Here is a 9,882-nt window from a genome sequence, read left to right on the forward strand (position 1 = left end):
TATGGAAATTAGAATATATAATTGTATAAAAGTATAATTTGTATAAGTACATAATTATATAGGAGACAAAAATCTTCCATTCATATTGTAGTTTATGTTCCAACACACACACATGCATGCACACAAGTAATTTCTTTTATTTTAGGCAAAAATTTTAAAAGGGCAAGTTAACTAAATAGTAGGATTTTAAAAAAATGTTAATAGTATTTATTGAAATTTGTTATTGCTTTGTTAGTTAAGCATAAATTAATTTGCTAACAAATTGATAACATTTAATAAAATATATCTAATACTGATGAAAAGTAAAAATATATACAATAAAATAAAAAAATAAAAAATGGCAAGGATATCATGGAATTCACCCAAGCTGTAATTGCTTAGAGAGAAGGAAACTTCTACAAAGCAGTGATGAAAGTAGAAAACTAAAACCGTTTCTTGTTATAGTTCACTGAGTTGAGACTGATCAATAAAACCATTTTAGCGGTTTTTAAGGTGAAGATTAACGATCCCTTCTAAGAATGGATGTGCTCCACCTTTCCTGTCACTTTTGATATATGGTGTAGGAAACTGTGCAGCAACAGGAATGGTATGGAAAGAATGGCTACTTTCTCTCAATTTTCCCCATGAACATACACATTGAAAGCAGGTATATGGAAGGGGTAGTGGGTGGTTAAGGAGATAGGCTTGGACTCATGAAGACAAGAGGGGAAGAGTGCAGTCAAGAATTTAATGTATACCCTCCAATTTAGGAGGAGTGAGGGAAGGGATGTGTAGAAGAAGTGAGAATGTTGAAATGGGTGACATCAATCAAAATTCGCTGTATTTATAAATTTCATCATTAAATGGCAACCCCCTTGTATAACTATTTAATGATATTTTTTAAAGAAAAATAAATGAGGTGGTTAAGAAAACTCTAAAATTTCTCGATTTATAATGAATGCTAACATTCAAGATCCTTAGAAACTTATATTATACAGTATTATGTATTTTCCTTTGAGTTGATTTTTTCATCAAAAAATGATTAAATGACATTAATTTAAAACAGATGTCCAACATTCTAATACAGTGTATGTCATAGTATTTATGAAACTATTATATACGGTATTTTAACATTTGGTAAGACTGTTTTTTGTTTGTTTGTTTGGTTTGGTTTGGTTTGGTTTTACCAATCCTAGGGCTTGAACTCAGTGGCTCAGCGCTGTGCCTGGCTTCTCTTTGCTCAAGGCTAGCACTCTACCATTTGAGCCACAGCGCCACTTGTGGCTTTTTCTGTTTATGGGGTGCTGAGGAATCAAAACCAGGGCCGCTTGTATGCAAGGTAAGTAAAATAACACTAGGCCATATTCCCAGCCCCTGTAAGACAGTTGTTTTGTTTTTGTTTGTTTGTTTTTTAATTTACAATTCCTACTTGTAATGAATTCTTCTAAATTCCTTCTGTCTAGGAAAGGATGTTAATTGATCAGTTTCCTCTAACAAAACTTTTAAATCATTATTAGAACAGTGGAGTTGTTTAAAAATGTCATCACAAGTTTATGTCAGGAAGTCAATACATTGTTTCATTTATCAAAAAGAAAACAAAAATATAGCTGAAACCAATAACAAATAAACATAGATAAAAATAAATAAAGCAAATGATATCCAAATGTGTAGATATATAGGTAATAGATTGACAGATTATCAGTAATAAAAAATAGCTAAATGGGAGATGGATACATGCATACACACAAATATCTATGTGTTCATATACATAGATTTATACAAGATTAAATGCTGTCAACATAATGCATACATAATTTGATAAGTGATTATATTTGGATAGTAATATTGTAATAATCATTATCTACAAAATTTCTATGACATACATGTATTCCACTCAAAGTCAAACATATACTTTTACAATTTAATACATAAAATAATACAATATAAAATGGGTTATCATAGTTTATTATTAATTAATTTTAGTGTAAGGTTTGTTTACAATTTCTGAAAGATGGATTTGATTTATTTAAACACTTTATTCATCGATGGTTTGAGTTTTCCCCCATATCAACTGATTTTAAAAAAATGAAAAAAAGTCTATGTTACATGTCTACATTCAATAAATATTAGTTCCTGTATAAAATTTTTTTACCTTTAGAGTATTATATATTGTAAGCAATTCATTATAGTATTTAGAATTAATATTTGAGAAAATACATACTTACTATTAAAAAAATTAAAAGTTGCAGTGCCTCATAATTTAGTATTATTAATAACTGATAATACGGTATTTTTATATACATTGCTACCATATCTAAATGTTTGAGAGATTTTTGAGCATTTAAAATTTCTAGCCTTCATTTCTAATAGATGGAAAAACAACTCATATATATGTATGTGTGCTATATATATGAGACATCATATGTATATGCATAAATAAATATATATGTGATACATAAAACGTACATTAAGTTTTATTTTGCATTTAATATTTTGGTTGGTTGTCTGATACGGGATATTTGTGAGAGATTTATTTGTAACTAAATTTTCTCTGCACCGATTGCAATATTTCAAGTTTTTCATTATGAATCTAATAATCTTCATGAAGATTGAGTACAATTGATCAATCTTTCATTGGCTTTAGTGGCACAAATTATTTTCAAGGGGTTGCTTTGGGATCAGTCAGTTCCCCACCTTTTGTGAGAAATCATTTACCATTTGGTGTATGGTTTGGAAAGTTGTTGACATATCACATAAATGTGTATTACTGATGCTGTATTTTTTAACTTTTTCTCTCAATGTGTAACAATGCTCACATTGACATCTCTTCTTAGAGAAATAAAAGATGAGGTACCATTTTCTCACAGTTTTTTACCTAATAGACATTTGCAAATATGCCTGTGAATGTTCTTATCAGTAAAATTCAAACTTCTGGGACTGGGAATATGGCCTAGTGGCAAGAGAGCTTGTTTCGTATACATGGAGCCCTGGGTTCGATTCCCCAGTACCACATATATAGAAAATGTCCAGAAGCGGCGCTGTGGCTCAAGTGGCAGAGTGCTAGCCTTGAGCGGGAAGAAGCCAGGGACAGTGCTCAGGCCCTGAGTCCAAGGCCCAGGACTGGCCAAAAAAAAAAGAAAATGTATGCACATTCAATACTCCTCATTCATCAGGAAAGAATGACACTGTACAATTAATAAAGAAACAGAAAGACTTGGAGAGGATTATGTTAAGTACAGTAAGCCTGACCCAGAGAAACACATTGGATGGTGAGAACTAGAATGGGTCTATAAAATCTAAAAGTAAGCAAACTGGGTAACATTCAAGTGGCTCTAAATAAATTAACTAACGTGTAACAGAATCTATGGAGAACACAAATATTGAAATTCTCAAGAATAGGGGCTTGCAGGTGTGCTGGCAGTGGCCACCATGTTGGTTCCTAAAGGATCCCGGGAGCCAGCGAACATGGCGAACGCACGGGTGCCCAGAGGCAGGGCATGCTTTGGTTAGTGGGGAAAGACTAGGGGTGCAGAGGGGAGCCTCTGCCCTCATGGGACAGGCCTGTCCAACTGAACAATTCCTTTAAAAATTATTAGATAAAGGGAGTTTGTTTCCTTTTTTACTTTTTAAAATTTATCCCCCCCCCCAAAAAAAAAATTTTTTTTTTCCTCTCAACCCCCTGGGAATTTCTTCAGAGATTTGAAAATCCTAGGCCTGGGAATCTTTTGAGATCCAGTAACTGCCCAAGTCCCAGTTTAAAAAAAAAAAAGTGATGTTATCCATTTGCTTCCCATTCCTTGTGTATGCAATGGAGGGAAAGTAACCTTGTGCTTCCTTAGCTGTCATTCCCACCAGGAACACTGTAATATGTGACGTAACAACCAGTTACTGTTGAGGAGTGAGGAGGCCTGTGGCCATTTGTAGGTAAGGATCTTTCTTACACATGACACCTCCCTTTAACAACTTCAACCTATGGGATCTTGACATTTCAGCCTGGTTGATGGTCTCAGCTATTGTCCTGGGACTTGATGGACTAGTGATTAGAAATAGCCACTATCATTGTCTCAGTTATCTTGGCGGTATAAAGTTCCCCTTTGTTGTTGTTTTTTTTTCAGAGAAAGATTTTAAGCATGCTATTACTTAACACTATTACCCTAAAATATAGACTTGTTTCTGTCGACTGGGGGAATATTCAGTCATCGTACCTGATGACTTGAATAGTTGGGCTAACTCTTGCTAATATTAAGACATTATTGATTCAGCACTTTAGTATAATACTTGTCAGGAATTTTGAAAGATATTACGACTACCTGAAGGTGTATTTACAGGGTGGATAAGTGATCATATTTATGTAAATTCAGTTCAGGTGTGTAGCAACATTCTTTGATGCTCTTAGAAGCCTCTAAATAAAGATGAGAGCCTTCCGGTTTCACCTACTAGTTATTAGTTTTTCCAAAGACAAATCACCTAAAATCATACTTTCTTACCTCAAAAGTGCTATACAGCCAATTTTACTTGTACAAGGGTCAAATAGGATCATGAGTACAATATTAAAAGGCTTTCCAAGGACAGTATTGCTAAGAGATTTGCTTCACTCACTACCTTAGTTGTGATGTATGCATTCTGAAGTAAAGTTTTGTGTCAGAACTAGAAATAGAACAGCAGAGAAGATAGCCACCAGCTTAGCAGAGATCACGTTACAGTTGAGAAACAAAGAATGAAGACATAAAATAATTTAAGATTGGGATAAGTACAAAACAAAGCTGTAAGAAGACAGTGGAGAAACAGGAAGGTTGTTTTAAGTTAGGTCTGTCAAAGGAGTCCATTCACAGGAAGGATGCTGAATTGTTTGGAAGGGAGACGTTGAATATGAACATCCCAGGGAGGGATAACAATAGTAAGAAACACTTATCTAGCACTTAATGCATGAAAGGCACTGAGGTAAACAGTGATGTTCTCATAACAGCCTGATGAGTAATATTGTTTTTATAGATGAGGAAACTGACATAAGGCCTTTGTCAAACCAAACTGTGGTAGGGACACTATTTCAATTTGGACAGTAATGTTGGAGCCCACATTCCACATGAGTATGTTCTCAGAAAACAGGACATGACTTAGGAGTAGTACCAAGCCTCAAGCGGTCAAGAAACAGTACATAATAGTGTTCAGAATACAATAAGGAAGGGATCTGTTGGGCTCAGTGGGTCCTTTATAGCCTGTGTTCAAGTAACAATCTTACTCCAAAAGTAGTGGAAAACTGCTAGGTTTGCATTGAAAGAATGCTGGCATCTGATTTCTGTTAATTACGTTGTGAGGAATGAATTATAGACTCATGGGTGAAAAGAAAGTGGGAAGGTATGAGGCTATTCCTGTGTCCTAGAGGAACAGATGATGGTACTTTGGGTTAGGAGAAGTAGTTGTGGAATTATGTGTGTGTTGCCTTTAGTCACCCAGCAGGGTGAAGACTCCCTTGCTTCCACTTCTGTATCCATCCTTGCCAATCTGTTAGTGATCGAGCTGGGACTCACACTCATGCAGTTTTCTTTGGAGCCTGTACAACTAATTTCTGTATCTATCTCCACATAGGTATGTTGAGTATACATGCTTATGAAAATGGAGCTTGGGAACAATAGGGTGAGAGATATGTACTTATATATCTAGAAAGAGATTTTGTTCCCCATCTAAGCCTTGGTTGGCAATGAGAGGAAAGAACATAGGCAATGGAGCTCTGCTATCAGGTTTTTTTATTTCTTCATTGGGTTCATGCAACAGACATCCATTCTACCCCCTTCTATCTTCTCAGAGTGACTTCAGTGAGGATGAGCTTTCTGTCTCCTTTATTTCTCTATATGTTGCTGCCATATAGTGATAGAGAAATGAATAAACTTACCTTTCTTCCTGGGAGAGCAGTATATGAAGAAAACCTTTGGGAATAAACTTAGAAAACACCAAATGCATAAATACATGCTGATTAGCTCCTGTTTTTCCTTCTCTCTTGCAGCCCCATGACTTGAGAGATGGTACCTGGAAAGGATAAAGGAGCAACAATAACAACAACAAAATGAAATCCTAAGCAACTGCAAGATGAATTTGAGACATCCCAAGAATCATTTTCAACAGCAAAATTACCCAGCCTGGCATTTTTTTTTTACTGAATTTGCATTTAGTTTTACTTGGCACTGGTATCATTTTTACCAAATGAAATAAATTCTGATATTTGACTATAAAAAAAAGAAATTCTAAGTCAAAACCTTACAAAACGGGGCTGGGGATATGGCCTAGTGGTGAGAGAGCTCGCCTCGTATACATGAGGCCCTGGGTTCAATTCCCCAGCACCACATATACAGAAAACGGCCAGAAGTGGCGCTGTGGCTCAAGTGGCAGAGTGCTAGCCTTGAGCAAAAAGGAAGCCAGGGACAGTGCTCAGGCCCTGAGTCCAAGGCCCAGGACTGGCCAAAAAAAACAAAAAAAAAAAAAAAAAAAAAAAAAAAAAAAAACCTTACAAAACGAGTACTAGGAAATGGATGCTTACAAGGGGCAAAAGAAAAGTAGAAGAATGTATAGGGGAACAGAGCAGAATACAGGCAAGAATGCATTGTACATGCCTCAGAACTGAGAAAAGTAAGGGAAGACGTGGGAAGAAGACTGGGTGCAGATGTGGAAGAGGTGACACAGATCAAGATACAGTGTATAGGTAAATTACTTTGTTAAATGGAAAAAAAAATTCAATACATGATGTAATAATCAAGAAAAGTGATCAAAGACTGGAGTGTGACAGGTTAATAAGAATGTTATGGGGGCAACATTGAACAGGAGGCATTGCATTAATAAACTGCTCTGTTGAGTATCAACTCCTTTATACAGCTACCTAAAGAGAATAAAAGTATATTCAAAAAATAAAAAATAGCTTTACTTGTGCAAATATTTATCAAAAGCTGTGAAATTGTTGCATAGCTAGTGCCTGGTGGCTTACCTATAAACCTTATAACTCAGGTGGAAGATATCTGAGAAACTGAAGATAGACACGTATACTAATGAGCCATCCCTTGTTCCCAGATACAGCATTTAAATTTTTTCTTCTCATGTATATCCTAGTATTCTATGATGTTCTTGAGTTATTGCAATGTTACTTTTGAATATACGAGCATATTCATATTGTTTCTCAAGACATGGTAACTATTTTCTCTGATTTTTTTTAATCTCCAATGTTTGCCTATTTCTCTTTTCTAGATATTAAGAAAGATTTACACTATAAATTCAGATTTATTTATGTTCTATTTAAAATTTATCTCATAACATTTTCTATAACTAAATCATTAATCAAAAATTCATCTACAAAACTCTGAAAAAGTAGTTATCAAAATCATCTATGACCTGTGTTCTCCTAAATCTAATAACTTGTTGCTAAACTTCATCTTATTTAAATTAGTTTAGAGTTAAAAGCTATTGATCACGTTTTCTATCAAAATATGCATATTGCTTAGCATATTATGCTCATAATTCTTTTACATACTTTTTCTTAGTATTTTTAGAAAAAGTATAATATTGCCTTCATAACATTTTTATTACTTCAAGTTGTTTCTTCTCAGTTAATGTATTTTGGCTTTTAGTATGTGAGATCGTTCAGTTTTTCACCCAAGCTATTAACTACATATGGACAATCACTTGAATCATAAAACAGCCCACCATTATACTGAGTAATATAGCTCATGAGAATTTCACCCAATAAGTCACTTGAACAGACTTTATTTGAAGTAATATATTTAAAAAAAGTCACATATGAAAAGCTATTCATATATTTATATATTTGAAAAAGATTTTCACATTTTTAAAGTTAAGAAAAAAACATTTTATTTCAGGATAGTCAGGTGAACTCCACTGGAAATCAAAGCTAGTAAAAATCTTTACATTTGGAGTGAGTTGATTATTGTAACTGGCAATTCATACATTAAATTGGAGTTTCTAAAATTGTCTATTTTGCAGAATTGGCTATCATATAAATATTGATTTATATGATAACAACGAATCTGATTTTTCCTTTTGTTCTCCCCCAAAATGATATATAGAAAATAACTTTTTGCCTTGCAACATACATCAGATTTAAAAACATCAACGTATTTTATATTAACTTGAGAAATAGCAAGGTCATTCTTGGAACATCTACATAATTTGAAAATACAATCTTTAAAAATGGTTTCTCACTTTAACCTCATGAAAATAGTTACCTTGTGAAGGCAAAAGTAATCTATCATATTTCATATGTTAACACATTAGGAGTTATTTATCGATAAATAAATAAACTTTCTGACTCTTTTACAATATTTTAAATCAATGAACACATAAGATGATGCTAACTGAAATGAACTCCATGTTATGGAAATGACTGTTATATCACTGTTGTAATTATTTTCAACATACCATGTGAAACCGTAGCATCTATTATTGATGAACCTCTTCTATCCCCTTCCTGTGATTGTACTTGCACTATCTCTATCTTATCTGAGAACACTGGAAACTGTGTATACTGGTATTAGAAATAGGAATCTGAAAGGAATACCAAAATCAAGAGACACAGGGTAAAAAGACAAACGACTACAAAAGCAATACTTGCAAAACTGTTTGGTGTAAATCAACTGAACAACTCATGGGGAGAAAGGGAATGGGTGTGGGGGGAGGGGGGAATGAGGGAGGAGGTAACAAACAGTACAAGAAATGTATCTAATGCCTAACATATGAAAATGTATCCTCTCTGTACATCAGTTTGACAATAAAAAAATTTTTAAAAAAAATAAATCAACCACATGCCAAAAGCTGATAAGTAAAAGGGACAACATATATTATAGTCATATTATGTTCTTTTCTGTGTACTTTTTGATACCTTATTTATAATGCATTATCTCCTTTTCCAACACTTCCAAAATACTGGCGAGATATACACACAGTGAAATTTCCACTAGCTTTAATAGAGGTAGCTGGGAAATTTTGCAGTTACGAGTAGTCTGGCTACTGGCGGAAAATTATTAGTGAACATGATATAAGAGAAATGAAAGGAAAAATGCCTCATTCTCCTTCAGCTTTGCCAAGTAAATGCATTCAACAGTCAAGAATGAAATTTCCCAAGACTCATAGTAACACAAGGTAATTGCTTGTAGAATTGATCACATTAAAAGAAAATTCTGAAATAATCAGATACATGAAAAATTAAGCATTTAGTCATAAAATAGGAGTAAATTTTTATAATACAATGTGAATATTAACTGTAAATAATGCTACAAGAAAATGCAAGCCAATTTGTTGGTTTGGTATCAAAAATTTAATTTCATTTAAGTTGAAATTATATCAATGTGCTATTTACTAATGTGTACAGCTGTATTCAAAATGATTCCATAGAAAAATACATGAACACTGACTGAATGTAACTTGAGATTTGAATCCACACTCTAACCACATCTTTCATTTGTTACCTTGGTAAAGTTACTTTTTCTTTTCCTTTTTTCTCTTGCATCTTACAGATGTAAGTGATAATAAAAGCACCCACATAAAGCACTGAAAAAGATAGACAAGCAAACTGAAATCAGACAACTTATGCTAATTCAAGTCATTGTGTGATATACCCATGTTCCTTTCCTTAGATGTATCATTAATGTCTTTGAAAGCTTATGCACAGCCAAGCACCAGTGGGCCACACCTGTCATCCTAGCTACTCAAGTGGTGGAGGTTTGAGGATCACAGTTCCAAGCCAGCTCTGGCAGGCAACTCTGTCAGACTCTTGTCCATTTAAATCACAGAAAAAGCTGGAAATGGTAATGAGACTCAGGGCTAGTGCTATTCTTGAAGGAAAAAAAAAAAAAAAAAGGAGCTCAAGGACAGCACCCAGGCCCAGAGTTCAAGTTTCGGGATAGG

This window comes from Perognathus longimembris, chromosome 3 (assembly GCF_023159225.1).
Source record: "Perognathus longimembris pacificus isolate PPM17 chromosome 3, ASM2315922v1, whole genome shotgun sequence".
In the NCBI taxonomy this organism is placed as follows: domain Eukaryota; kingdom Metazoa; phylum Chordata; class Mammalia; order Rodentia; family Heteromyidae; genus Perognathus; species Perognathus longimembris.